The sequence below is a fragment of the Pinus tabuliformis genome, chromosome Q, assembly GCF_031772625.1.
Source record: "Pinus tabuliformis cultivar Carrire ecotype Pingquan chromosome Q, CPIR1, whole genome shotgun sequence".
Taxonomy (NCBI): Eukaryota; Viridiplantae; Streptophyta; class Pinopsida; order Pinales; family Pinaceae; genus Pinus; species Pinus tabuliformis.
The window spans coordinates 766,692,087-766,719,242 of NC_142296.1; positions in this window are offsets into that span (position 1 = coordinate 766,692,087).

Consider the following 27,156-nt stretch of genomic DNA (forward strand, 5'->3'; position numbering starts at 1 on the left):
ATGTCATACATGTGTTGGTTATGCATGCACGGTACCTAGACGGTGTTGTAGTTGTGACATCATGCATGGTAACTGGGATGATAATTAAGATGATGTTTATATACTGTGATGATTATGATTATACATGTTTTGTGCTAATCTGGTTAATCTTGCAGATGAGAGATCCTCCCCTGAATTACACTGAGGTATGTTGGTTTGTTTATAATTTGGTTTAGCTGACATGATATACCTTATGGGAAGAGAAGATAAAAGATGACTAGAAAGATGGTAGACTATAACTCACTAGATTCTCCCCGTAGATTAGATGAGCAATGTTAGGTTCCTATACCAATAGGAGTCATAATTTTTGAATGACTGAGATTAAAACTGTAATATGGACATACATTTTCTTTCTGCAAATGTTTTCCATATTCAAAAACTCAAAAAAATAAAAAAAGGTAAAGAGGGTATGTCTTAAAAGAAAAATCAAAGGAAAAAAAGAATAAGAAGGTCAAAAAAGATGAAAAAATGAACCCCAAGGAAGAAAAATATCATGAAAGTGTGCAAGATAAAATGCCACTACTGTTTACTTTTGATGCAGAATAAAAGATTGTGTGCAGCTTGTTACCTTTGCCACAATCCATGGATGGTCAAAATGTTTAAACTTGGCTATTTCATGTTTTCAATTTTATGCTTAGAGATAGAGAATAAAATCTGACCAAACGCTTTAATCTTGGCAGATAAGTAGATAGGTAGAGTAAATAAAAGGAGCTCAATTTTTTAATCTGAGCCCTTGGATGTAATAAGGTTAGACTTAGATAGATTACTTTGTAAAAGAAAAGAAAAAGTTTTGATAAAGGGTTTGCTAGATTAAGTGCACCCTAATAAAGAAAAGTAAAAATGGTAGGATGTGTAGATGGGTAAGTAGTTGAATGGTTGCAGAATTGTAATGATTGATTAGATAAGATCATATCATTCACCTTCATAATCAAATTTTGAATTATGGATGAAAATTGAGCATTTACCAAAGTACATAAAGTCAACTGACTAACCTCCCTCATTCATTACATGTTTCACTTAATTAATTTCCAAGGAAAGTCTTAAAGTACCTAAAAACTTAAGTTAAAGGGGCTCAGAGCATTTCTTTGACTTCTGGAGGGACCGAACCCTTGACCCAATAACTTGTAGGTCCTAAGTACTAAAAGTCCCCTCATAAGCATTCACCCCCTTCAAATTCACTCATATTCCCAAATAAACTTACTTTCCCCTAATAAACCCCTTTCTCTAAGGATAAAACCTTAGAAAAGCCATTACCCCCATAAAAACCCCTTTTTTACAAAAACCCACAAATTCATACTTAGCCTAAGTTTTTATGTTTTCTATGTCAAAAGAAATTTTTTTTTGCAAAGAACTCATTTTATGCTTAGCGCTAAAATATTTTCCGCATTCATTCATATTAACTTTTGACTTTCTTTACATATTAAATCCCGAGAAAACAACCCTTTTCCCCTATGTATTTATAAAACCCATTAATATTAATATCCCATCCCGAAGTTTGAAACATAAACTTTATTAAATATCGAGTTAATTATTCGATCAACGATTAATTAATAACCAACACCCTCTGCCAAAATAAAAGAGATTAATTAATCAATCTGTGGTTAATTAATAATTGACCCCCGCTAATGAAATCATCCTCGACGCCCTTAATCCTCCATAACCCATGATTAATTAAAAAGTACTGCTTTTAAAAGCCTGTCGGGCCCCTCTATTAAACCTCATGTCAAATCCCCACCCCGATCACCGTGCGATCAGGTCCCATTTGATCCGATGGTTGACGATCATATTGGGCGGCCTTCAAAGGTTGACCTTTACCCGCCCGATATGGGTGGTTTCACTGTTCCCCCCGCTACTACGTGGCGCCCGATGAATGGCATCGGGTGGCCTTCCCCCGAAACCGCTCCAGCCCAAAAGCTGTGCGAAATAAAACCACTTACCACCTCCCGCTAGATGACAAAACATCTCATCCCCCACTTAACTCCAAATGTACCTTTCCCCGTGTACCCGCCAAAACAGTTGACTTTGCAAATAAAACTAAAAAAACTCATTGTTTTTAGTTTTATCGTGAAAAATACCGCTCAGACCTCCATGCAAGCACCAGAGTACGTGCGACCGTCAACCCACGTCCCACTGCCAACCTGCTGAAGTTGCTGAACTTCAATACCACCCTTCAGGCACGAACACTTCCTGCAAGCTGTGTACAGTCACCCATCAATCCGTTCAGAGCCGAAACCAGGTATTTACCCAAATTCATTGAGAAACCTTGTTTAATTCCAAAACCTTTACTCAATTGTTGTACGCTATTAGGTAATTAAGTAAAACAAGTGCCCAACAACTCCAAACCATTTTGAATTAAACCAATTTTCCCTCGTCCTTGAATCCACAAGAACAAAGGATGGTTGTGCCAGTTGCATTGAATGTCCCACCAATTTCTACCCCCCACAAGGATTTAGATCATCTCCCGTTGGCAGACAAAGAATTTCAAATTAAAGACATCTCCGTTGAAGGATCCCCATTGAGATTATGCTGTAAGTACATAGACCAGTACTTGAACCATGCAGACAAAATAGGTCTTTGGGAATCAAACCTGCCCAAGTACCAATCCCCAACGTCTATATCTTCCCCGAAATTGTTCACTATTGTCATGCGAGCTACAATCCCACCTTAAGATCGATGATGTCCCCCGACCAGACAATAATTTTCACCATCACCACTGAATTTGTAAATGAAATGTTGTAGTTACAACCTGGTCAAAATCTTACTCCCCTTTCTATTGGAGACTTTCTTAACAGATTCCCTAAAATCCCCCTTTCCAAAATTGCTCAATTATTCTAGACTTTCATTGTAGAAGAAAAGCACATACCAAAGGATCCCCCTCCTTACATGTCATCCTTTTTTTCTTAGCTTGGAAAAGAAATCATATCAATGATATCTAGTGTTCTAGGCTATACTATTAGTGAGTATGTAGATGAAATTATTCTTGCCTACATGTCCATTTTCACTCCTGGGCAGCCTCCTACCATCATATTTGACTATGCAAAATTCATCTCAGATAAAATACATGATTATTTCATGCGATTGGAAAATGAGAGAGTATTCAAGTATGCATCATTTTTGTATCATCTCTTTTTATACTATCAAGCTGACAAATTTCCCTTCACTGTTCATAAGCTTGGCACCAGAGGAAATCCTAGATCAGTAGTCTTCTGGACCCCTTTAATCCACAAATATGAATTTCCATACACCTATGCAGATTTTATAGATCTATTTGTGCATCCAGTAGTGACCATGCTGATAGGAAGTCCTCCTCTAAGAGCCAGTTTAGATATCAGGAGGGTCCTACAGCTGTCCAAACAGTACAAAGTGGGAGATTGGTATTTATACCAAAATCACACTGAAATTAGAATATATGGCTGTGAGTTGGCACCTTACAAATTTCCAAGATACCTCCCAATGAGATTATTTGCCCTGGAGTACTATAGGAAAATAATCAACTCTGACGAGGTACATTTTGTGAAGGCCAAGAAAAAGGCACAACTCTGAATAAAAGACCAGCTAGGCCCCTTTGTGTGTAACAATAGAGAAGCTGGAAGAGTTGTAGAGGAAATCCTTCAAGGGCTCAAACTCAAACAAAGCTTCATCTGGAGATATGACCACTTTGATGTCATATGTAACAGAAGATATAAAAACAAATTGTCTCCCTACATCTACCACCGAATTCCTGAAATAGAACAATATGAAAATCAACTGGAATGGGTGGAGAACACTCTAGTAGACAGGGATAGCACAGAAACTGCTGTCAATAATGTGTTGATTGATTTAGAAAGAAGACTTGATGAAGATTCCTTTGTACAGGTGCCAGGAGAATCCCAATCCCAAAGGGAGACACAGGAACACAGTGAGTAACTAGCAGAAGAAGGACTTCAAAAGCAAGAGTAATTTGAACAACCAGACATATTATAAGAACTGGCTCAGCTCGAACACATCATGAGTAATCCTCCTATTGTACAGACCCCTCTAAATGAGGAGAAGAATCCCAAAAGAGATAAAGAGGAGGTCACTCATTCTAGAAGACCTATTGCACAAAATTATGTCAAGAGGCAAAGGTTGAATCCCTTTTTAGAACAAGAGTTCACAGAGGAGACAGATGGAACTACAGGTACAGAAAGAGCAGAAAGCAGATAGACCACTCCCTCTGGAGGTACACAAGAACCTTCCACTTCACAGGTTCAAATGCTAGAGAGACAACAGAGCGTGGAAGTATCCTCCTTCAGGGCTCCAACAGGCCAGAACCAAGACATTAGAGAGAAATACAAAGAAATAAAGGCCAGAGAAAGATTGAAGACCCAAAGTTATGCACAATACCTTAAAATGGCTCCCACAAATCAAACAAGGCTAATGTCAGCCTTTGATGTCAAAGAAGGTAAAATGAAAATGACTTTCATGAAGCCTACAAAACAGCAGCCCAGGTCTATGGCAGATTACTTAAAGACAAATTTTGAGGTGTTGGAGAAGGATATACATCTTATCGACCAAATAGAATTACACAAACAGACCCAGAAAATGGTCTATTCTACATTGACCAACAAGGCCGTTACAACAAATTAACTCCAAAATTCGCTGAATAATATATCAATGCAATTCTAGTTAGATGAGGTCTCTTCATAGGTCAAGGATACTAGGATAAAGTCCTTAGAGGACTTAATCATAGAGATGGTACATGATCCCAAGGATGTAAAGGCTACAAAAAGGTTAATTAAAAAGAAAAATGATGACATACCTGCATTGAAAAATCAGCTTAAAATTCCTCCTCTGCACCATTCAAAAACAACTGAAGTATTAGAAACTCGGAAGGAGGAAGAGCTTATAGACTTAGTTCTTAAGCTAAATTATCAACTAAAAGAAATAGAGAAATAGCTGGATAACTTGATTCAATCTAGACAGAGTGAGTTGGCCACCACTCCACAGATTGTCATTCCTATAGTCTCTACAGCAGTACCCTCCACATTGGCTACTTCCTTAGCACCAACAGTTCCACCAGCTATAGCTATGCCAGTCACAGGTACATCTACAAGCGCAGGGACATCCACAGAAAAGACAGCTGAATTGGTAAAATCCATGGAGGAAATGACCATCTAGGCTACTGAGCTTAAAAATCTTAGAGAAAAAGTGTCAAGTTTGGAGACTGATTGCAAACTTGCACAAATACAACAGAAGGAAGAAGTTCAGAAGAATCAAAGAATGGGAGAAAGGATAAAAGTCCTTGAAAAGGACTTGACATTGCAAAATCCACTAGGAGATATGAAGGAAATGCTCTGGGCCAACATCATTGACTCTGTCAATGATGTTTGGCCATCTATTCAAGTAATTTTTGAGCAAATTGAACTGGTGAAAGTGGCCACCGAAGCAATTCATAAAACAAGAGAAGAGCTAGGAGACAAACCTGAAGAGGCCAACCAATTGATAGAACTTTTGAACAGTAAAAACAAGTATCATCTAGATGAACTGGGCATAGAAGATAGAACAGGGACCATCATAGAAATCAATAAGATTCTCACCAAAAGGAACCTTATGCTCAATCTTGAGAAAAGATGCCAAAGCATCCAAGTTGATATTGATAGATTTATGACAAAGTATGGTATTTTAAGGGAAAAAGGACTCCCCAGTCCTATGGTAATCCATGACAAGCTAATGACCCAGGATGATTACATTGAAAGACTAAACAAGTTGGCCAGTAGCCAAGCTAGTACTTCAGGGGTAAAATCTCTGCCCATGGGAAAGGTATTATAAGATAGTTTGGAAAATCTGTTTTTTCTAGAACATGAGATAAAGCACCTGTTCGTCAACAAGCCAAATTTTTCCAAGTACATCGAGGCTGATGAGATATATAGAAAAATGCTAAAGATGAAATTACCCGAAGGTGAATGGTGGATGAAATTAACAGATTTACTATAAAGTTACTGCAGTAAATCTATATGGCAGCCAGGTAAAATAGGTGAAACAGAGTCAAAGTGTAGCAGGTAAAGAGTATCAGTAGGTTGAAGACATAAAGTGATTCCAGCACATAGCTATAAAGCAACTGAAAGAGCCAAATTCGAATTACAATTGCCAACACATTCACAATAAAAGGGACAACAAGAAGGCAGTTCTCCATCTATCTCTATCTTCATGCTTGAAGATATTTTTTGGTTTCCTAGAATAATTCTCATATTGTTATGAGATATTTTGTAATATTTTTTGTATAAATACTTCACATTTTGAAGTAATTAGTGTGGATTAAAATAAATTTCTGTAGACATTTTATATCAAGCTAAGGAGATATTGTATTCAAGACTGGACTGGTTTTGCTGGGTCATGAAATAAAGCTAAAGAAATTTCATTGGATTCTTGTGCACAGTTGGAACCAAATAAGTATTATCTCTTCATGTTTAATTATTGTTTTCTTGTCATGTTATAAATATTCACATGTTTTCTCTATGAAATCTGAATAGTAAACAAGGAATGATATTTCAGAATTAGCTTTAATGCTCTCTATCTTGACTGTTTACTTTCTCATTGTTTTCTACTAAACTATCTTGGTCTGGGAATTCTTAATTGCTCCCTTACTTCCGTAGTTTCCCCCCTTAGGTCCATAGTAAAGGATTCTTAGTTGCCCTTTGCTACTGATCTCCTTCTATTCTTCATCTTGATCCCGGTTTAAGGATTCTTCATTGCTCTTTTACCTTCGTTAGGACTACCTCATCCATTTGAACCTACAGATTTTCTTTTTGCTGTGCTAGCCTGTCCTATGAACTCCTCCTTTAGTAATTGATTAGATCCAATTGAGCCACTCTTTGGTTGACTCCATAGCCCAATGGCTTGAATAATTGTTCTAACCATCTGTTTTCTTAAGTCCACCACCCAATCAAAACCAAAACATCATGAGCACTAAGAACTAGCCTGAAATCCTACCCAAAACAAAGTTAAATTATAAAGAGAGAGCCCTCTTTGGACTTAGGTTGGCTAGAACTCGAGTCTAAAATATTAGGTTTATGGTTACCTTAGATTATTCCTTCCTTTATAACTTCTAGGGAAGACTTCTGAGTGATAAAAAGCAACATGGTGAGGGATATTCTCTTGACATAGCAAACACTTTGAGAAGTTTGAAGGAAAAAATAAGGAGTTTCAAAGAAGATAATGATCGAATCATTCAATCACAAGAGAGACTTGCTAGGGCATAGGAGAAACAAGAAGAATTTAATGTAGTTATCCTTCATAGCTTGTCAGACTTGCGGAGACAATGACCACTTAAAATTAATGATGGGAAATAAGATAGGACTAATGGAGCATATGGTAGGAAGTCACATGGTGGGCACAGGTTGGATAAAGATGACATAGCTAGAGATGGCATGTTATTGGATACACAAGATAGATGAGGCAATGGACATGGGCTTTATTCTAGTTCTGGTTTAGACATGTATCATGGTCATCATCACTATCATCCTTATATGAGGAGTGGCAGGGGATATTTTCCAGATGAGTTCAAGAAAGCAAATACACCTACGTTTGATGTGGAAATGAACAAGTCATAGGATGCAAAAGCATGGTTTATTTTCTTTAGATTAAACGATTACTCACAGAACATGAAGGCCAAAATAACTACATTCAGTCTTAAAGGTAAAGCACATATTTGGTGGGAAGATGTAAAGTCGAATGTCAGAGGTATTCATGAAGAGAAGTTGAATTGGAGTTAGTTGGAGAGACTTTTTAGAAATAAGTATTTATCAAAGAGATACTATGATGACAAGGAAAATCAGTTCTATGAGCTAAATATGGGATCTATAACTGATGAAGAGTACACTAGTACGTTCTTGGAGTTATTGAGGTATGTGCCTTATATTAATGAGGATAAAGTGAGGATTCAGGGATTCATTAGTGGGTTTCCGATAGCATTCAAAGATAGGATTGAGTTTGATGAGCTTAGATCATTGGAGGAAGCCATTAGGAAGCTAAAGCATTGTTATGAGAAGTCAAAGTGTAGATCTAAGACTAAGAAGGTTTGGAAAGGTAATGAGAAGAATAAAGGGAAATGGGATAATAGGCGATCAAGACCTCAGGACACAAGTAACAAAGAGAATGTAGAATCACTTAAGAAGTTCAATTCATATGACAGAGGAAATGAATTTCGGTTCGAGGAGCAGAACAAGGGTGATGATAGTAAACCTTTACAATGTTGGACTTGTGGAGAAGAGCATTGTAGAAGAAATTTTCCACAACATCAGAGTGGTAGGCCTCAAATATGTACAGGAAGTGCAAACAGTGGGGGATGTTGGACAGAGTATTCAACAGATCTATTTAGCATTGGATAACAGGAAGGAAGATCACCAAGCATCTATTATCAAGATGGATGGTAAGATCTATGATCAAGTTATTTCTATTTTGATTAACCCCAAATATAAATATAGTTATGTTAATCCTAACCTAGTGGATAAGTGTAGTTCGAATAAAGAAGTGCATGCAGAATCTTGGTTAGTGCAGTTGGCTATAGGTACAAAGAGGAGAGTTCATCATTGGGTAAGAGATTGTGCATTTGAGTTGAATGGTATGCCTACATCAACACATCTGAATGTACTTCCATTGGGATCATATAGTATGATTCTGGGATGGATTGGCAATATCTTCACATGACTAAGGTGGATTGTTATGACAATTATATTGAGTGCTTGGATGACAATGGAAAACACGAGATCTTGTAGGGCAAGAAGAAGGAAACATCAGTTAGAATGGTGACAACTATGCAGGAAAAGTGCAGTCGCATGAAAGGGTGTGTGTTATTTGCAATACATATTTCTAGTGATAAAGGTAAGCATGTTGAGGATGTAGAAGTTTTGAAGAGGTATCTAGTTGTACAACAATTTTAGGATGTATTTCCCATAGAGATTCTAGAGTTACCACCTCATAGGGAAGTGGAATTTTCTATTGACTTGGTACCAAGGGCAGCACTAACGTCAAAGTCACCATAGAGGATTAGCACACTAGAGTTAGTAGAGCTGAAGTTGCAGTTAAAGGAAATGATTGACAAAGGATATAGTAGGCCAAGTGTGTTGCCTTGGGGTGAACAAATTTTGTTTGTAAAGAAGAAGGATGGTACTCTCAAGTTATGCATTGATTATAAGTAGTTGAACAAAGCGACCATCAAGAATAGATATCTGTTGTCAAGGATTGATGATTTGTTTGATCAGTTGAAGGGAGAAACAATGTTCTCAAAGATTGATATAAGATCAAGATATCATCAGGTACACATTAAAGAAGATGACATCTACAAGACTACTTTCTGGACCATGTATGGGCATTATGAGTTGGTTATAGTTCCTTTTGGTTTGACTCCAATTACTTTTATGTTCTTGATGAATAGTGTGTTGTGTCCTTATTTGGAAATGTTTGTTATTGTGTTCATTGATGATATATTAATATATTATAAGAATGAGGAAGAACATATCAAACATTTAGTAGTAGTGTTGAGATTTCTAAGAGAGAATCAGTTGCATGCCAAGCTTAGAAAATGTCGTTTCTTTCAGACAAAGGTACATTACTTGGGACATGTTGTTTCCAAGGAAGGCATAGCAGTGGGTTTAGAAAAGGTAAAAGCTATAATGGAATGGGAAGATCCTAGGAATATGGATGAGGTAAGATAATTCATGGGGTTAACAAGTTATTATAGGAGGTTCATCATCCCATTACATCATTACAGAGGAAAGGTAAGCAATTTGAATGGACAAAGGAATGTGCAACCAATTTTAAGTAGTTGAAGCAGTTGTTGACAAATGCTCCAATATTAAAGATTGTAGATCTGGAAAAAGAGTTTGTGGTATGTATATATTCTTGCAAGAGAGGAGTTATTGGAGTTATGATGCAGGAAGGACAAGTAGTATTCTATGAATCGAGGAAACTGAATAAACACGAATAGAATTATCCGTCAGATGATCTTGAGTTGGCAACAATCATCCATGCATTGAAGATATGAAGGCACTATCTTCTTGGAAGGAGGTTTGTATTAATGAACGATCAAAATGGATTAAGGTATCTATTTGACCAACCAAACCTGAATACTTGACAAGCTAGATGGTTGGCCACGATTAGTGAGTTAGATTTCGAGATTAGGTAAATTAAAGGTAAAGAGAATAGGGTTGCAAATTCTCTTAGCAGGAGAGTATAGGTAAATTACATAGTAGTTATGAGTTCATATGGGATAGATTTACAGAGAAGCTCCGTGATCCATGATTCCTGTGAATGCCACTATGTGTAGAATAGGCACAATATACTCCATTGGCATCACAACTTCTATGCCATAGACCGACTTGAAGGTTGTTTGTCCAGTTAGCTTCTTATAAGTATTTCTGTAAGCCCATAGCATTGCGGGTACATGCACATCCCAATCATTCCTTTATGCATTTCAAACCTTCATCAGTGCGTTCTCCAATGTATTATTAAATGCTTTGACTGCCCCATTATCCTGCAGGTGATATGGCGTGCTCTTTTGATGATAAACTTGGAATTCCTCCATGAGTAGGCTGATCGTTTCATTAAGGAAATGTGTACCATGATCGCTCATCAAAACCAAACCTAGTCAGCACATATTCAAAGAGGAACTTCACTGTTGTTGCCCCTGTACAATCCTTTATAGGTTGCGCCTCTGCGCATCTGGTCAAATACTCTGTCGCGGTGATGATATACTACACACCTCTCTTTTTTCCTGGAGGCTGAATTGGGCCTACAAAATCAGTTGCACATTTCTCAAATGGCTGTAGCGACACTTGCAGATTCAGAGACAACTCATCCCTCCACGATGGCCTGCTCGTCCTCTAACATGCATCGCATGCCATACAATAAGTCTTGGAACCCTTATGTAGTGTCAGCCACCACAACCTAATGTGTAAAATATTCTGCATTGTTGCTTTTCCTGCATAATTTCCTCTCGCAGCTCCTCCATGAGCTTCAGTGAGGATGTTGTTCTCTTCAAACTCAGGCACATAACGTCGTAGAATTTCATTGGAGCCCATTTTATATAAATGTCCTTCAATGACAGAAAATTCTACCTTGCGCACCACCAACTCCTTCTTTTGTTGACTAGTATACCCTGCTGGAGTCGTTCCTATCATCAGGAAGTGTATGATATTTGCAAAGTGATTGTCAGCTACGCACACCACACAGAGTTGCACGTTAGGTAGTCCTTCCTCCAAATTAGTAGAATCCTCTCCTGTTTTAATGCGCGACAAATGATCTTGTCCTACATTCAATCATCCTGGCTTCACAATGACCTTGAAATCATATTCCTGAAACAGCAACAACCATCTACATATCTTCCCCCCAACATAGGCTTGTTAACCAGGCAATTCAATGCATAATGGTCTATATACATCTTAAAGTGTATGCCTAGAAAGTAGTGTCTGAACTTCTAGAGCGCGTACACCATAGCCAAACCTTCACGCTTTGTTATTGAATAGTTCTTCTCAGATTTAGAGAACTTTCGACTTGCAAACACTATGGGGTGATCCAACTCTCCCTCACTAGCCTGTGTGAGTACTTCTCCAAGTGCAATACATGACATGTCCACATTCACATGAAATTCATTCTTCCAATCCAGGAAGAATAGGATCGACATGGTGAACATATTTTCCTTTAACACATCCAGTTTCCACTGACATTCTTCCTTCCAACAGAATGTAGCATCATTCTTTAGCAGCTTCTCCATCGGTGGGATAATCTAGGCATAACGCTTGCTGCAATTTCAATATTATCTCATATGCCCCAACGTTGTGCACAACTTTTTCACACTTCTTAGTGCCTCCAAACAAATTATAACTGCTATTCTAGCTGGATCCACCATTAATCCTTGCCTGCATACCACATGGCCCAATAAGATCCTGAAAGGAACACAAAATAAACATTTCTTCAAATCGAGTGCATTCTGATACCTTTGGCATGTATCCAACATCAAGTGTAGGCTAGTTACATGGTGCTTCACCAGCCCAAACACCGTCCAATCATTAAAGTATAGCTCTAGAAACTTGTGAATGAATTCCTTGAATGCCACGATGACTACAGGCGAAAATATTGCCGATGCATTCTTTAGCCCAACAGGCATTACGGTATACTAAAAGCATCCCTACTCAGTTGCGAAGGTCGTATTACTTCTATCCTCTGATGCGGTCTTGATCTGATGGTACCCTGAGAACCCATCAATGAACGAATATGCTTCCTATCTTCCTACATTATCCAACACTTCATCGGTGAACAGAGCTAGAAAAGTATCATGCACACAAGCATCATTCAGCTTCCTGAGATCTATGCATATTCTTATTTCATCCTTCTACTTCTTTTCTTGAACTACTATTGGGCTCACCCAATCAGATTTTTCCACCAGTTTAATAAAACCTACTACAAGCATTTTATCCAACTCTAAGTGGAACTTTTCTTTATACTTTGGATTGAGGTAGTAAGGCCTTTGCTTGATCGGCTTCATGTTTGGTTTCAACATAATTTTCATAACTCCCAGGTCCACTATTATCCCCTTGAAGTCTGAGAACTTCATAGGGAACAAGTCCTCATATTCGCAGAGCAACTCAATGACCTTATCCACTGTAGCATCATCCTAGTAGTCCCCTATCTTCACAAACTTCGGCTCTGCCTCTATCCCAATGTTCACTTGCCTTGATTTCAACAGCGTGGTGATATCTAGATTTTCTATCTGTGGCCCCTCAAATTTGCGGTGTCCTTCTGTTTCTAGGACATCAATGTTCCTCAAATCCTCATCCTCCTCTTCAACGGTCACATTGTAGCACTCCAACACATGGCATAGTTGGGTGGTCCAATCTAGTTGAATCAAATCCAAGGGATCATGCGGTATTTTGAAGATCGCTGCTTTGACCTCCTATAATGCTTCATCAATGTGCTCAAATCCATCTTCAAAGCTGAATGTCATCAAGAATCCTTGTCTCAAAATATCCCATTCATCCATGCCATGGTGGAGCTCTGTCTCCAAGTACCAATTCATAGGTATTACGTCCAAGGTGTAACAAAACAGATCCACCCAATCTGGTTGTGGTTCTGCTCCATAAGCATCGGTCCATTTGGATAACTGATTGCGTGGATCACTCCTTCCATCATATTTCTCTATCAATTTTACTGTTGGGTGACAAAACCGCACCCTCATTATTCTTCTGTATTTGCGCCATCCACTGAAGTTGTATTTATGCATACCCCATTTGTTGGCTTAGGTGGCCCTGACCTAGGTTTAGCGTTAATTTAGCCAAAATAAATCCCTACACTACTGGCCCCTTCAGGATCAATCTGTGGAGTGCGGAATAAGTCTCACTCGAAGCAATATGGGGGGGTGCTAGAACCAAGTTTCCACACACAGAGATGGTAGTGATGTTGTTTTATGCCCTAACTCTGCCTTCGTGCATATCATTAAGCCTTTTAGGGCTTATCGATATATTTCTCTTAATCGGCCTCTAGACCTTTGTGAAGGTCTACGACTGTCATTTGTGGACCCTAACCAGGGGAATCAACCACTTACGTGCTTCTGTAATTACTCGTACTTTCGTATTTACCTAGATCGGCTTAAGTATCTGATAATTTCAGTATGCATTAATATGTTCTTCGTGTAAACAGATATTATTACTTGTGTACAGATAACAATGTAAAACATATAGATGAATATAACATTAAATCATGAAACCATTATTCAGCATAACATAACCACATTTACTCATAACAAAAGTAAATAGATCAAACACATATATTTCTAGATTAATATTTCTTTATTAGTATTTCATATCTTCTTACAAACTCCAGCTACCCTACGAACTCAGCTGCAGGGGTCCACGAACTCAGCAGTGGACTTAAACCCTAGTCCTTTACACACATAGCCATAGAGCCTTTCTTCTACTTCTAAAACTCTTTGCTATTTTTGGCTAATGGCCCATTACATTCATCGTTCTTCTACTTCTTCTCCAAAAACTGCCATAGATTCTTCTAAGACTCATTTGTCAACACAACTTACATAACTGAAGGGTAAAAAGCCTTTTTGATACTTTACATCTGCACTCCCCGTGATGATAAATTGCGAAGAATTTACACTTTACATACAAAAACTTGGGCTTTCTGCCCCAAAACATAGCCTTTTAACCCAAAAGTCGACCCTAGGGGACCCTGTCTTAATAGGCCCCCAACACAAATATGGTGACTCACCCATGAGTCACTCTGCTGACACAGAGATCTTACTGCGAAGACCTCCCAGCTCTACTTGCAGCACTGAAACTTTATCTATACACTATGTACCCACCTGCTTGACCTACTCCACCAGTTGCTCCATTGCTTTTCCAACACTGTCTTCCTAGATCTTCTGTTGTGCTGTGACATTCTTCTATCCCACGCAGCCCCCCAGTCGCACATCTCGACAACCCAGGCAGTGTATTTTATAATCCCGCACCTCCTTTCAGCTACCTGGAGCACTAAGACTGTGCTTCCATCATATAGTCATCTGGCCGGATCCTCGGTGAATGGATTCAATCGACTGCCATTTACCTTTTCGGGAAAGGGATCTCTATTAAATTTCACTAGCTAAACTGCTCCACCATCGGTAATCTCTTTGATGACATATGGCCCGAGCCAATGCATTTGAAATTTTCCTAGAAATTTATCGAACTTGATGTCATATAATAAAACCAAATCATTTACCTTGAAGGTGTGCAGTTTGATGTGCCAATCGTGCCATGCTGTTTCGCACTCCTTCTGAACTTCCTGATGGTATCCAGCCAACAGTCTATCTTCTTCAAGCTCTGTCTTATGCACAAGCCTTTCTTCCAGGGCTCCATGATCCATGATTCCTATGAACTCCGCAATGTGTAGACTAGGTACAATATAATCCATTGGAATCACAACTTCTATGCCATAAACTAGCCTGATGGGTGTCTGTCCAGTCAACTTCTTACAAGTAGTTTTGTAAGCCCATAGCACCGCGGGTACGCACACATCCCAATTATTCCTTTGTGCATTGCAAACCTTCATCAACATGTTCTCCAATATCTTATTAAACGCTTCGACCATCCCATTAGCCTGTGGGTGATATGGCGTGCTCTTTTGATGATAAACTTGGAATTCCTCCATCATCGCGCTGATCATTTGATTAAGGAAGTGTGTACCATGATCTCTCAACAAAATCTTCGGGAAGCCAAACCTAGTCAGCACATATTCAAAGAGGAACTTTGATGTTGTTGCCCCTATACAATCCTTTATAGGCTATGCCTTCGTCCATCTGATCAAATACTCCATCGTGGTGATGATATACCGCGCACCCGTCTTCTTTCCTGGAGCCTGAATCGGACCTACAAAATCAATTGCCCATTTCTCGAATGGTTGTAATGACACTTGTGGATTTAGAGGCAATCCATCCCTCTGCTATGGCCTGCCCATCCTTTAACGTGCATCGCATGCCTTACAATAAGCCTTGGAATCATTATCAAGTGTCGGCCACCACAACCCAATGCATAAAATCTTTTGCATTGTTGCTTTTCCTGCATAATTTCCTCATGCAGCTCCTCTATGAGCTTTAGCGAGGATTTTTTTCTGTTCAAACTCAAGTACATAACGTCACAGAATTTCATTCGAGCCCAGTTTATATAAATGTCCTACAATGCCAAAAAATCCTGTCGTGCGCACTACCAACTCCTTCTTTTGTTGACTAGTATACCCTGCTGGAGTCATTCCCGTCATCAGGAAGTGTATGATATCTGCAAAGTGATTTTCAGCTATGCGCACCATATAGAGTTGTGTGTCAGGCAATCCTTCCTCCAAATTACTAGGCTCCTCTCCTGTTTCAATACACGACAGATGATTTGGTCCTGCATTCAATTGTCCTGGCTTCACAATGACTTAGAAATTATATTCCTGAAACAACAGAAGCCATTTACATATCTTCCCCCCCAACACAAGCTTGTTAACCAAGTACTTCAATGTAGAATGGTCTCTATACATCTTAAAGTGTCCACCTAGCTAGTAGTGTCTGAACTTCTGCAGTGTATACACCATAGCCAAACTTTTGCGCTTTGTCGTTGAATAGTTCTTCTAAGCTTTAGACAACAACTTCTGACTTGCAAACAAGGATAATTTTAGGGGCGAATGTTCGCCCTTTGGCGAAATTAAGGGGTTTTAAATTTTTAGTGGGCGAATATTTTGTATCATAGTACATTTTTACAAATCACCTCAAATAGCCCACCTTATTTTAAGGGAGAGGGTAAAAAAGGTAAATTTAGCCCTTGAAATTAGGACTTACAACCTTCCATTCGCCCATTTTCAAGAATAGGTTTTATTTAAGTGAATCCTATGGGCCAAATACCATATTTATAAAAGAGGTATGGTAAATTAATAAAAATATAAATAAATGAGAGGTATGGTAAATAAATAAAACATTTTTTTATATTTACTCCATAAGTCACCTTATATACATGTAAGGGTGTAAACAAATAAAAATATAAGTAAAGTGGAGGTATGGTAAATAAATAAAACGTCTTTTTATACTTACTCAAAAGGTATGGTAAATAAATAAAAATATAAATAAACTAGACGTATCATAAATAAATAAAACCTCTTTTTACATTTAGTCCATAACCCTCGTTCTATTTATGAAGGCTCAAGAAAGAGATTTTATTTAAGTGAATCCTATGGGCCAAATACCATATTTGTAAAAGAGGTATGGTAAATTAATAAAAATATAAATAAACGAGAGGTATGGTAAACAAATAAAACATTTTTTTATATTTACTCCATAAGTCACCTTATATTTATGAACATTCGAAAAATGGGTTATATTTAGGTGAAACCTATGGCCAAAATACTATGGGACAAATACCATGGACTAGATTGTTATTAATACCATGCAAAAAACCATTATTAACCCTAATATTAGAATTAATAAAAATAAATATGGCACATGGTATTGACCCATGGTATTCACCAAAATGGCACATGGTATTGACCCATGGTATTCACCTGGAATGTAGCCTATTTAAGTGGGGGAATTAAACCAGCATGTAGCCTATGCTAAGATTCACTAGGACTTTACAAAGTTTTATTATTTAGTGAAAGACTCGCAAAGATCTTACAAGATTTTATAATTGAGTAAAATATTCGCCATGCCTGGTGAGAGATTCGCCAAAAAATTATATATACATATTATATTATTGATAAAATCGCCTTCCATTTTTCCTATATACCATGGAGATTCGCCCATTTATTATATTTATAAATTTAGCGGGGTTCTTAAAATTTTCCCTGCTTGCAAATGCTATGGGGTGATCGAACTCTCCCTCACAGGCCTATATCAATACTTCTCCGAGCATAATACATGACGCACCCACATGCACATGAAATTCATTCTTCCAATCTGGGAAGACTAGGATTGGCATGGTGACGATCTTTTCCTTTAACAAATCCAGGGTTCACTGACATTCTTCATTCCAACAAAATGTAGCATCCTTCTTTAGCAACTTCTCTATTGGTGTGGTAATCTAGGCATAACTCTTGATGAACTTTATATAGTATCTCGTATGCCCCAATGTTCCGCGCAACGGTTTCACACTTCTTGGTGCCTCCAAATTAATTATAACTTCTATCTTAGTTGGGTCCACCATTAATCCTTGTTTGCATACCACATGGTCCAGTAAGATTCCAAAAGGAACACAGAACAAACATTTCTTCAAATTGAGCATGATTTGTTATCTCCAGCATTTATCCAGTAGTGTAGGCTAGATACATCATGCTTCACCAACCCAAACACTGTCCAATCGTTAAAGTATACCTCCAAAAACTTGTGAATGAAGTCCCTAAATGCCGCGATGACTATGCATGAAAAGATCGCCGATGCTTTTTCAGCCCAAAAGGCATTATAGTATACTGAAATCATCCCCACTTAATTGCGAAGGTCTTATTACTTCCATTATCCGGTGTGATCTTGATCTGATGGTACCCTAAGAACCCATCAGTGAAAAATATGATTCATCTCCTCCTACATTATCCAACACTTCATCTGTGAACGAACTCAGAAAAGGATCATGCACACAAGCATCATTCAGCTTCCTGAGATCTACACATATCCTTATTTCATCCTTATGCTTCTTTTCCTGAACTACTATTGGGCTCACCCAATCAAATTCTTCCACTGGTTCAATAATACCTATTGCAAGAATTTTATCGAACTCTAAGTGGACCTTTTCTTTATACTTTGGATTGAGGCTATAAGGCCTTTGCTTGATCAGCTACGTGTATGGTTTCAACGTAATTTTCATAACTCCCAGGTCCCCTATTATCCCCTTTAAGTCTGAGAACTTCGTAGGGAAAAAGTCCTAGTATTCGCGAAGCAACTCAGTGACCTTATCCACTATAGCATTATACCAGTAGTCCCCTATCTTCGCAAACCTCAGCTTTGCCTCTGTCCCAATGTTCACTTGTCTTGTTTTTCGCGGCGTGGTGATATATGGATTTTCTACTTGCACCCCCTCAAATTTGTGGTTTCCTTCTATTTCCAGGATATTAATGTTCCTTAGATCCTTGTGTTCCTCTTCAGTGGTCACATTGTAGCACTTGAGCGCGTCACATAGCTGGGGTGGGCCAATCTGGTTGAATCAAATCCAAGGGATCCTACGGTATTCTAAGATCGTTGCTTTGACCTCCTGGAGCGCTTCGTCAATGCACTCAAATCCATCTTCAAAGCTAAATGTCATCAAGAATCCTTGTCTCAAGATATCCCATTCATTTGTGCCATGGCGGAGCTCTATCTTGAAGTACCAATTCACAAGTGTTATGTCCAAGGTTTCACAGAATAGATGCACCCACTCTAGTTGCAGTTCTGCTCCATAAGCATCAGTCCATTTGGATAAGTGATCATATGGATCACTCCTTCCATCGTATTTCTCTATCAATCGTACCATTGGGCAACCAAACTGCACCCTCATCATTCTTCTGTATTTGTTCCATCCACCAAAGTTGTCTTTATGCGTACCCCACCATCTTGTAGGTTTAGCGCGTAGCACAAAGTCCAAGGCTTGGAAGTGATCCTTCTCTGACAATTCCCTTTGAAATTCATCCAATTTTTTTTCAATGTTAGTTAAACCAGCATAGTAAGGCATACTTCTTACCTCTGATGATATGTAGCACTGTGATTTGGTCATCATGTTACATCATAGTGTAGACACTTCTTGCAATCTATTCTTCCAATGTTCCAATTCCTCATCTAAATATGATGTGCATTTTGCGGTCCCATGCAATACATCCATCAACTATTAGATTCACCCAGTCTTGATCTCGTGCTGTTATCTTATAAATCTGGTCCAAATCATCGTCACTTTCATAATCACGGATTGGTTCAATGTAGTGCAATCCTTCTGTAGGGTCAAATGGTACTACTACGCAGAGCGATTTTCTTTCAAATTACATCGTCCACTTCTTCAAACTGATCATCCCGTTCATGTTTATAGCCTAGTCGATCCCAAGGAGCACAGGGTAGGGATTGTTTTCATCCATAATCTCTATTACCTCAAAATCGACCAACACGCTCGCGTCTTCAATATCAACTGTGAGTCACTGTAATATTCTCATGGGGACAATATTTTGCTAATTCACCATCCTCAATTGAATAGGAGACCACTGCAGTGTAGGTCTCCCCATTCTCTCCCATGTCTATTTAGACAAAACATTCACATCAGACCCTAGAGCCAGAATAACCTGGTCCATTTCATATTCTCCTATTTGCACGGCAAGTCTCATGTCTCACCCCATTCTTGCTTTATGCTTACCAATTTTCCTAACCATGCAAAGTCCCTTAGGAGTATTACCAAAGATAGCCTTGGATTTCTTATAACACCAGTGCTTGGGCACATATATATTATGTGTGTCTCAAATGATTCTCAATAAAATGGATACCTCACATATATTATATATGTATATATATAATGGAAGGGGTTGGTTCATTCATCAAAAGATATAAGTCATGTATTTTTGGTACTTATTCACATATGAAATTCAAAGAAATATGTGCATAAAATAGTGGAGGCTGAGTAGTTCAAGGACTTACAGTTTAATAAGCTTTTGTAGTGAAAATGAGAGAGGATAAGGAGAAAGAGAAACTCATCACATAGAGCTTAAAGCATCAATAATTCTATTCTTAACAAATAGAGACAACAAGAATTTATACACTTATTTGAGTTACAGGTAGATATAATGGACATAAGAGAGACTGGGTGCTATGATTTATGGAGCGCAACTTTTAAAGATATAACTTCAATGATTCATACAGGCACATGCATTAACAATGTTGATACAAATGAATTTGTGAGGAAGTTTGAAATATTTCTAGCAGCTATAATTACATGAATTCAAAGAAGAAACATGAACATAATGGGTTTTAAAAAAGGGATATAATATTGTAATACTCGAAGGGGGAATCACCACCATTTTCTTGATATTCTGAAAGATTTGTATTATAAATTTATACAGTCTGAAAATAGCATGTAGAGTTTTCTTCAGGGTTTCTAAGCCTTTGTGAAGTGTTTCTTCCCCCTATTTATCTAGAAAGGGGGAGTGTTGAACATTCATTACATCAAAATATGTTCAGCCAAGTATCAGCTACCAGGTTGACTAGTTGTCTCGGCCAGGAATGGCTCTGTGGCCCAAAAGCATTACAAAATATTAATTGCCTCATTAAAGGGAAGCACCTTACATGATAACAAATCATTTAATCAATCAGATGAACAATGTTAACAAAATATCTTCATGCCCATCCCTATGATCGCTTCTACTTTAGGTTGTAGTTTTCTCATGGTATGGCCCCCTGTGTTGCTCAGTCGACTCTCGTCATTTCTGCCTTTACTTCTTGAACTATTCATCCTTCAAAGCTGGGAATGGGCACTATCAGTCTCATGTTGCAATACTGAAGCAGAGGACCCCTGGGTGGTACTTTGTCTTCCCTCTATATGGGGGCACCATGCTGGATCATCAAGTCTTCCCAAGCTACCAAGTCCTTGTTTACTTCTATTAGCATTGACCCTGGTTCCATTTCACAGAGAACCTTTCTGGATCAGCCCATGTTGGGTTTGAATGCTCCCTCTTCCTTATTAAATGCCACAGCTGCTGACCCACTGTGCCTTTAAAGTTCTGCAATACCTAATCGCAGGGTTCTCATAGCATAAGTTTTTTACTGAAAAGCCTTTATGAGATGGGGCCTTTAGATCCACGCCAGCCCCTTTTTCTTCATGTGACCAGGCTATGACCAAGTGCTTAGCCCAATTTTCAGCGATTTTGTGCTATCAGCGTATTCCCCTTAATATTCCTTAGGAATGGTATGTTGGGCCCACCGATCACCAATTTCTCGATATTGTGGGGTCTGATGTGCAAGATTGTGGGATTGCAAGATGCGGGACTGTGGGATGCCCCATAAGCGAGACCTGTCCTTTGCTGGTAATTCGATAGACTATGTCCGGGGCCCTTTGATCATTGATATGTGATATTTGCTCTACCTTGGACCTGCCGATAGCTGACTTGCGATATTGGCAATAGGATGATCACAGATTTCACTTTTTCCTCCCCCACTATTGCTTTTCCGGGACTCCAATTACGATTGTGACAAGCCTAATCCTTGGTCTTTTCTCTTTGTTTTCTGGCTTTTAAATGAAAACTTCAGTCTACTCTAATTTCTGATCCAGGAGTCCATTTTTGGACTTCCACCTACCATTGGAAAGCTTGTTCCGAGCACTATGCAATGGAGAGGGTCCAATTTATATTTGAGTGCTTTTATGGCCTAGAATATGGATTCAAACTTAACTTCTCTTTGAAAACATTGATCAACTGAAAACTCCTAATGTAGTGAGTGACAAAAAAATAGATTGGGGAAGAGTACACTTCATCTTCCTCCTCTTCTTCTAACCATAAAGGTAATTCATGCTCTAGAGATGGTTGAGTAGGAGGGTACAAGACCAATTGTTTGGACAAATGCCCATTTTTAAGGGTCATATTCCTAGGCCTGCAACTTATGTAAGCAGCAATAGTGGATAACCATGTCCTTCCAAGGATGAGAGGACAACCATTAAACTGGTCTTAGGTTGGAGAACTATGAAGTTAGTAGGGTATTCCCAGGAATCATTGGAGAGCATCACATCCTCAACAACTCCCTCAAGATCTACTGTGGACTTGTATGCAAGTTGCAAGACTCTTGCAGTCTTTCTTAATGATCCTTGGAGATTCAGTTTAAACATAGTCTCCTTAGTCATCACATTGATGGCAGCCCCAAGATCGATCAAGGTATGGGGTAAAATGATACCATCAATGTGTGCGTCTACCACAAGAATTCTAGGATCTAGATATTTTAGGAAAATCACCTACCCCAACATTAAGTTGGACAGTTGTCCAATGGCATTAATGGTAGGGGTGTCTTTCTTTTGCCTCCCATGATGTTTGAAGCATTTCCCCTTCATTAACTTGTTGTAGATGGGGACATCCTTGATAGCTTAGAGGAGTGAGATTTTAACACACAAGATTTTCAATTCACCTAGAAGTTCAATCTCTTCTGGAGTGTGTTGGATACGATGGATTAATCTCTCAAGAAAAGGAGTTGGATTCGCTTGAGGGACACACTTCTCCTTTCCCTCTTCAAGCTCCTCAGGTGGAGATGGAGGTTGATTATCTAGAAGCACTCTTCTAGACACGAGGTTGTTTTCTTGAATTTCCACAGCATAGGCAGGTTAAGATGTTTCCCCATTGTATACTTGTTGTGTATGTCTATTGTTTGGGTTCGGATTTGGTTGAGCAGGCATCTGAGGTTGCTTAGGTAGAGCAGGGTGAAGTAGTTGTGGTTGCGATGGAGGTGGAGCCAGTAAGGCTAGAGATTGGTTATATGGGGGCCTCCACCCATGAGACGGCGCATTCCACTGAGGTTATGGAGGAGTATATGGCTATAATGGTTGATTGGTAGGTTGGGAATGGTATTGAGGTGCAAACATCGAGGGAGAAGGTGTGGCCCATGAAGGATGAGTAGGAGGGCACCAACGTGGAATGGATGCATTTTGGTAAGGGTTGTAATACGAATAGGATGCCCATTACATGCCTTGCTGGTATGGTCGAGGTTCTTGAGGCTTTCTGTTGACTATTACGTGTCAATGACCCATAACAATACACCCCCTATTTTTGCAAAAGGGGATAGTTCCTAATCAAAGTGTCTGTGCCATCCAACTATCATCATTAGCTTGATCATCATCTTATAATGTAAACCTAGTCTGCATGTGTATAATGTAAATAATATCAGCAGATCTGTGTCGTGTATGTAATCACCTAGGTAAACCTACTTTCTTGGTGAGGATCTACATTCCAGGAGGTTTTTTGTCTCACCGATCCATTCTCGAATGGTCGGTAGAGTTTTCCTTCAGCCTTACCCCAAAGTTGTAAAGGATTTTGTCATTAGGATCTTAGGGGAGTCATAGTGTTCTAGATTGAGTATATGTAAAAGTGATTTGGGAATAATCCTAACTATTTGGTTAGGTTATTTTATTACAAATTGCTTGATCTGTTAGATTATATTTTGTGTCGCAGAACTAGGTAGTCTGTGAGGGTCTTTTGTAAATGGGTTTTACCCCTTGAGATGTAAAAAATGTAAAAATCATGATGTAAAGTGTTTTGAGGGTTAGAAAAATAATTTATCCCCTCATAGGTTAATTAATTAAATTTTATAGTCAAAATTAATTAAAACCCTAAGCCAAAAATTTAATTAATTCTAGGTCGTAGGTAAATTTAAATTCTCCGAAGGAAAAATTCGTTGGTCCTTAAAAAATTAAATTTTAAGAGGTCCAGGGACTAAGGTAAATTAATTATTTTACTAAATTTTAAGCCCTTGGTCCCTGGGGTTAAGTCAAAGTCAAAATTTTGAGGAAATTAATTCAAAAATTTAATTTTTGAATTAATTAAAATACATTTAATTGAAAAATTCGAATTTCATCAATAATTTAAAATTTTGATGGATGAGATTAAAAGAAATTTTAATCCTCATCAACGGTCAAGATTTCTTTGATGAGGATCACTCGAACTAGCCATTGGAGGATTTATCTTTAAATAGGAGGTCATTTGTCAATCAGTAGGATCTAATCTTTTGATCGTGTACTAAGTAAAAAGCTCTCTCGTAATACTTTTATGACCAATAAAGAAAGACTTTGGGGTTAATTTCTGTTGGTGTTACTCTTCGTGGAAATACTGTAAGATACGTCATTTTCATGTACAGATTTCCTTTTAGCCATTGATGTATCTTTCTGAAGAGTGATTTGAGTACAAGTATCTTGCTCAGTTGCTGGGGTTTGAATGATAATTTAAGTTTTTAATATAATATTAGGTATTTCTATTTATCTTAATTTTATTATCGTTTTCTCGCTCTATGTTGATGGTTAAATTGAGTTTTGCAGGAAATACTTGATTATTATATCATTGGGCATTCGGGGAAATTCTCGGCTGAACCAGCCAACTCCTGATCCGTGTTTTCTAAAGACCCCAGCTTTAATTTGATCCGGGGCTTATCATAAGATATATTTTTTATGGGTGACGCATGAAGGGTTTGAGCTCAGTACCTCTAAAATTCAAAAAAAAATATTTTTTTGTGCTAAATCGATAGATTTGGTTGTTGAGAGCCTCATATTATCAGATCTGGGAGCAGAGTTGGACTCACACTCCCTAGATATGATAGATCTGCCATTCATTTACATAGATCTGTGATTATTTTTAGTTTTCTGACCTAGGTTTTCTAGGTTTTAGTTTTTTGGGTCATTGTATATATCGTTTGGGTGCTTTTTGTTGTCTTGCAGCTAAGGATCTGAAAGAGAAATCTGTGTAGAATCCAGATCTAGGCCCTGGAGGGTAAGATCTAGATCTCTGGGGTTCACCAACATCATTTTTGCAGGGACCATATCCAAATTTTGCATTCCAAGCATGTAAATTTATTTATTTTCAGATCTGGAAATTTCATGAGGGTTTCATTAAGAAATCTAAAGTAGAAGGCTTTAAAATTTTAAATTAAGATTACTAAAATTTTTTTAGAGGTTCTGGTTTATTTAAAGAAGTTTTGGGCCACCATTTTGCAGATTGATTGGTTGCCTGGTTTTAGGGTTTATTGTGCAATTTTTTTTGAAATTTTTTTACAGTCCTTGCTGCCTAAGTCTACTGCAAAATCCGCTATCAGATCAGCTCCTCCTCCATGCAGACTCTAAACCTGCATGCCATCCCTCTATCCTCTGCGTGTTCTGCTCTCACCTTAAACTTGCAAATGAAATAAAATAAAAATAAAATAAAAAATACATTGCCCCAGACTTGCATAAACCCTCACATCCCTCTTGCAGTTCTCCCTCGTCCATTCCTCATTGCACTCTGTCATCCCTCAGCATCCCCATTCTCCCTATCTGCATGAGCTTCCCTCACCTAGCCGCATCTACTCTTCCATCCTTATCCGCTGTAGCTCGAAAGCAAGCTCCATTCACTGCATATCTTAGCACCTCCCTCCTATTTCTGCAGCTCCCTTCCACACTTGTCAACTCTCTCTCCACCAGCATGTTGCCATCTCCATGCATTTCCCCTCCTCCTTGCCTTTTCAAAGCCTCTTCCCCTGGCTCTCCATCCGTAGCTATAGTCCCTTCTCCCATCCAAACTTTAGTTATCCATCCAAGCTCCTCACGTTGCCGCCATCCTGCACACAATAGATAAATAGGATTTCTTTTTTAACTTTCCTTTGTTTGTTAGGATTGGTCATATATGTATTTTTTTTTTAATTTCATTCACTTTTTATTTATTTATTTGTATATATGCGTCTATAGGTTTAATTCTTGTATTTTTTTATTTGTTTGATTTCTATTATTTGGTTTTATATTTTCTTTTTAGGGTTAGACTTAGTTTAGATTTTAATTCTTTCGATTTTCTTTATTATTTTCCTTAGATTCATATTTTTTTAATTTTCGATGGTTCATCTTGACTTTTATTTTTTAATGTCTTGATTTATTTTGATTTTCTTACCTTTTTTAATCTTTGATTTATGATCTCAGTTTTTTTTTTTTTTCATTTAAAAAGAAAAAATACATTAAAAATCATAATAAAAAAAATCATAAAAATTAAAAATCTAAAAAAAAACATTAGGATAAAAATAAAAAAAAAAAAAAAAAAAAAAAAAAACATCAAAAATAAAAAATATCATAAGAAAAAAAAAATCTAAAAAAAAAAATCAATAAAAATATCTAAAAATTAAAAGCTGGTGGATGAGGAGTTAAAATAAAGTAAATTAAAGGACTTGTGATTTAACATTAAAAAAAAAAAATTAATGAGGCCTATGTCCCATTAAAATTTCGATTCATTAACCCTTTGATTTATTTTGCTTATTCATTTTTCACATTGAAGTTATTGCCTAAAGAATAATTAAAATGCTAATCTAAAGTTCTTTGGTGTTTCTGATGATTAAATTTTCATGATTCTTCTATAGTCTAAATGTGACAAATGTGTTAAATTGCGCTAATTGTTGAAGAAAAATAATTGATAAAATTAATTAATCCTAGATCTAGGTTATTAGCGAAAATCATTTTAAATCTAGAATTTCTTGCATGCTAAAGTTTTGGGCATTTACATTGATTATTCATATTTGTCACACATTGGAAAATTGTTCTGGATAGCTTGTTTTCACTTAATCTATGGTTGATTGAATATAAAAGGCATAGGTCTATAATTGTTTCTATCTTGTGGTCTTGTCTTGGTTACATTAATGTTTAATCTATTCATCTGAGTTAATCGAGATTCATTTAAATTCATTAAGTTTTCCATCATTAAATCTCCTAGAGCTCGTGATCCAAAGGCTTTCTCATCCATTTACCATAGGGACTACCCCTCTTGACTTGTCTAGGAGAGAGTCTAAATGGAGTGAGTAAGGATTAAGAGTGACAACCCTTACTCTGAGCATTGTCGTGGTGCCTAGACACTTTGTGCGACAACATTTTTGGCATCGTTGTCGGGGATAGAGTTCTTTTGTCCTTGGTTTCTCGACATTGTTTTAATCATCTCATTATTTTTGCCATT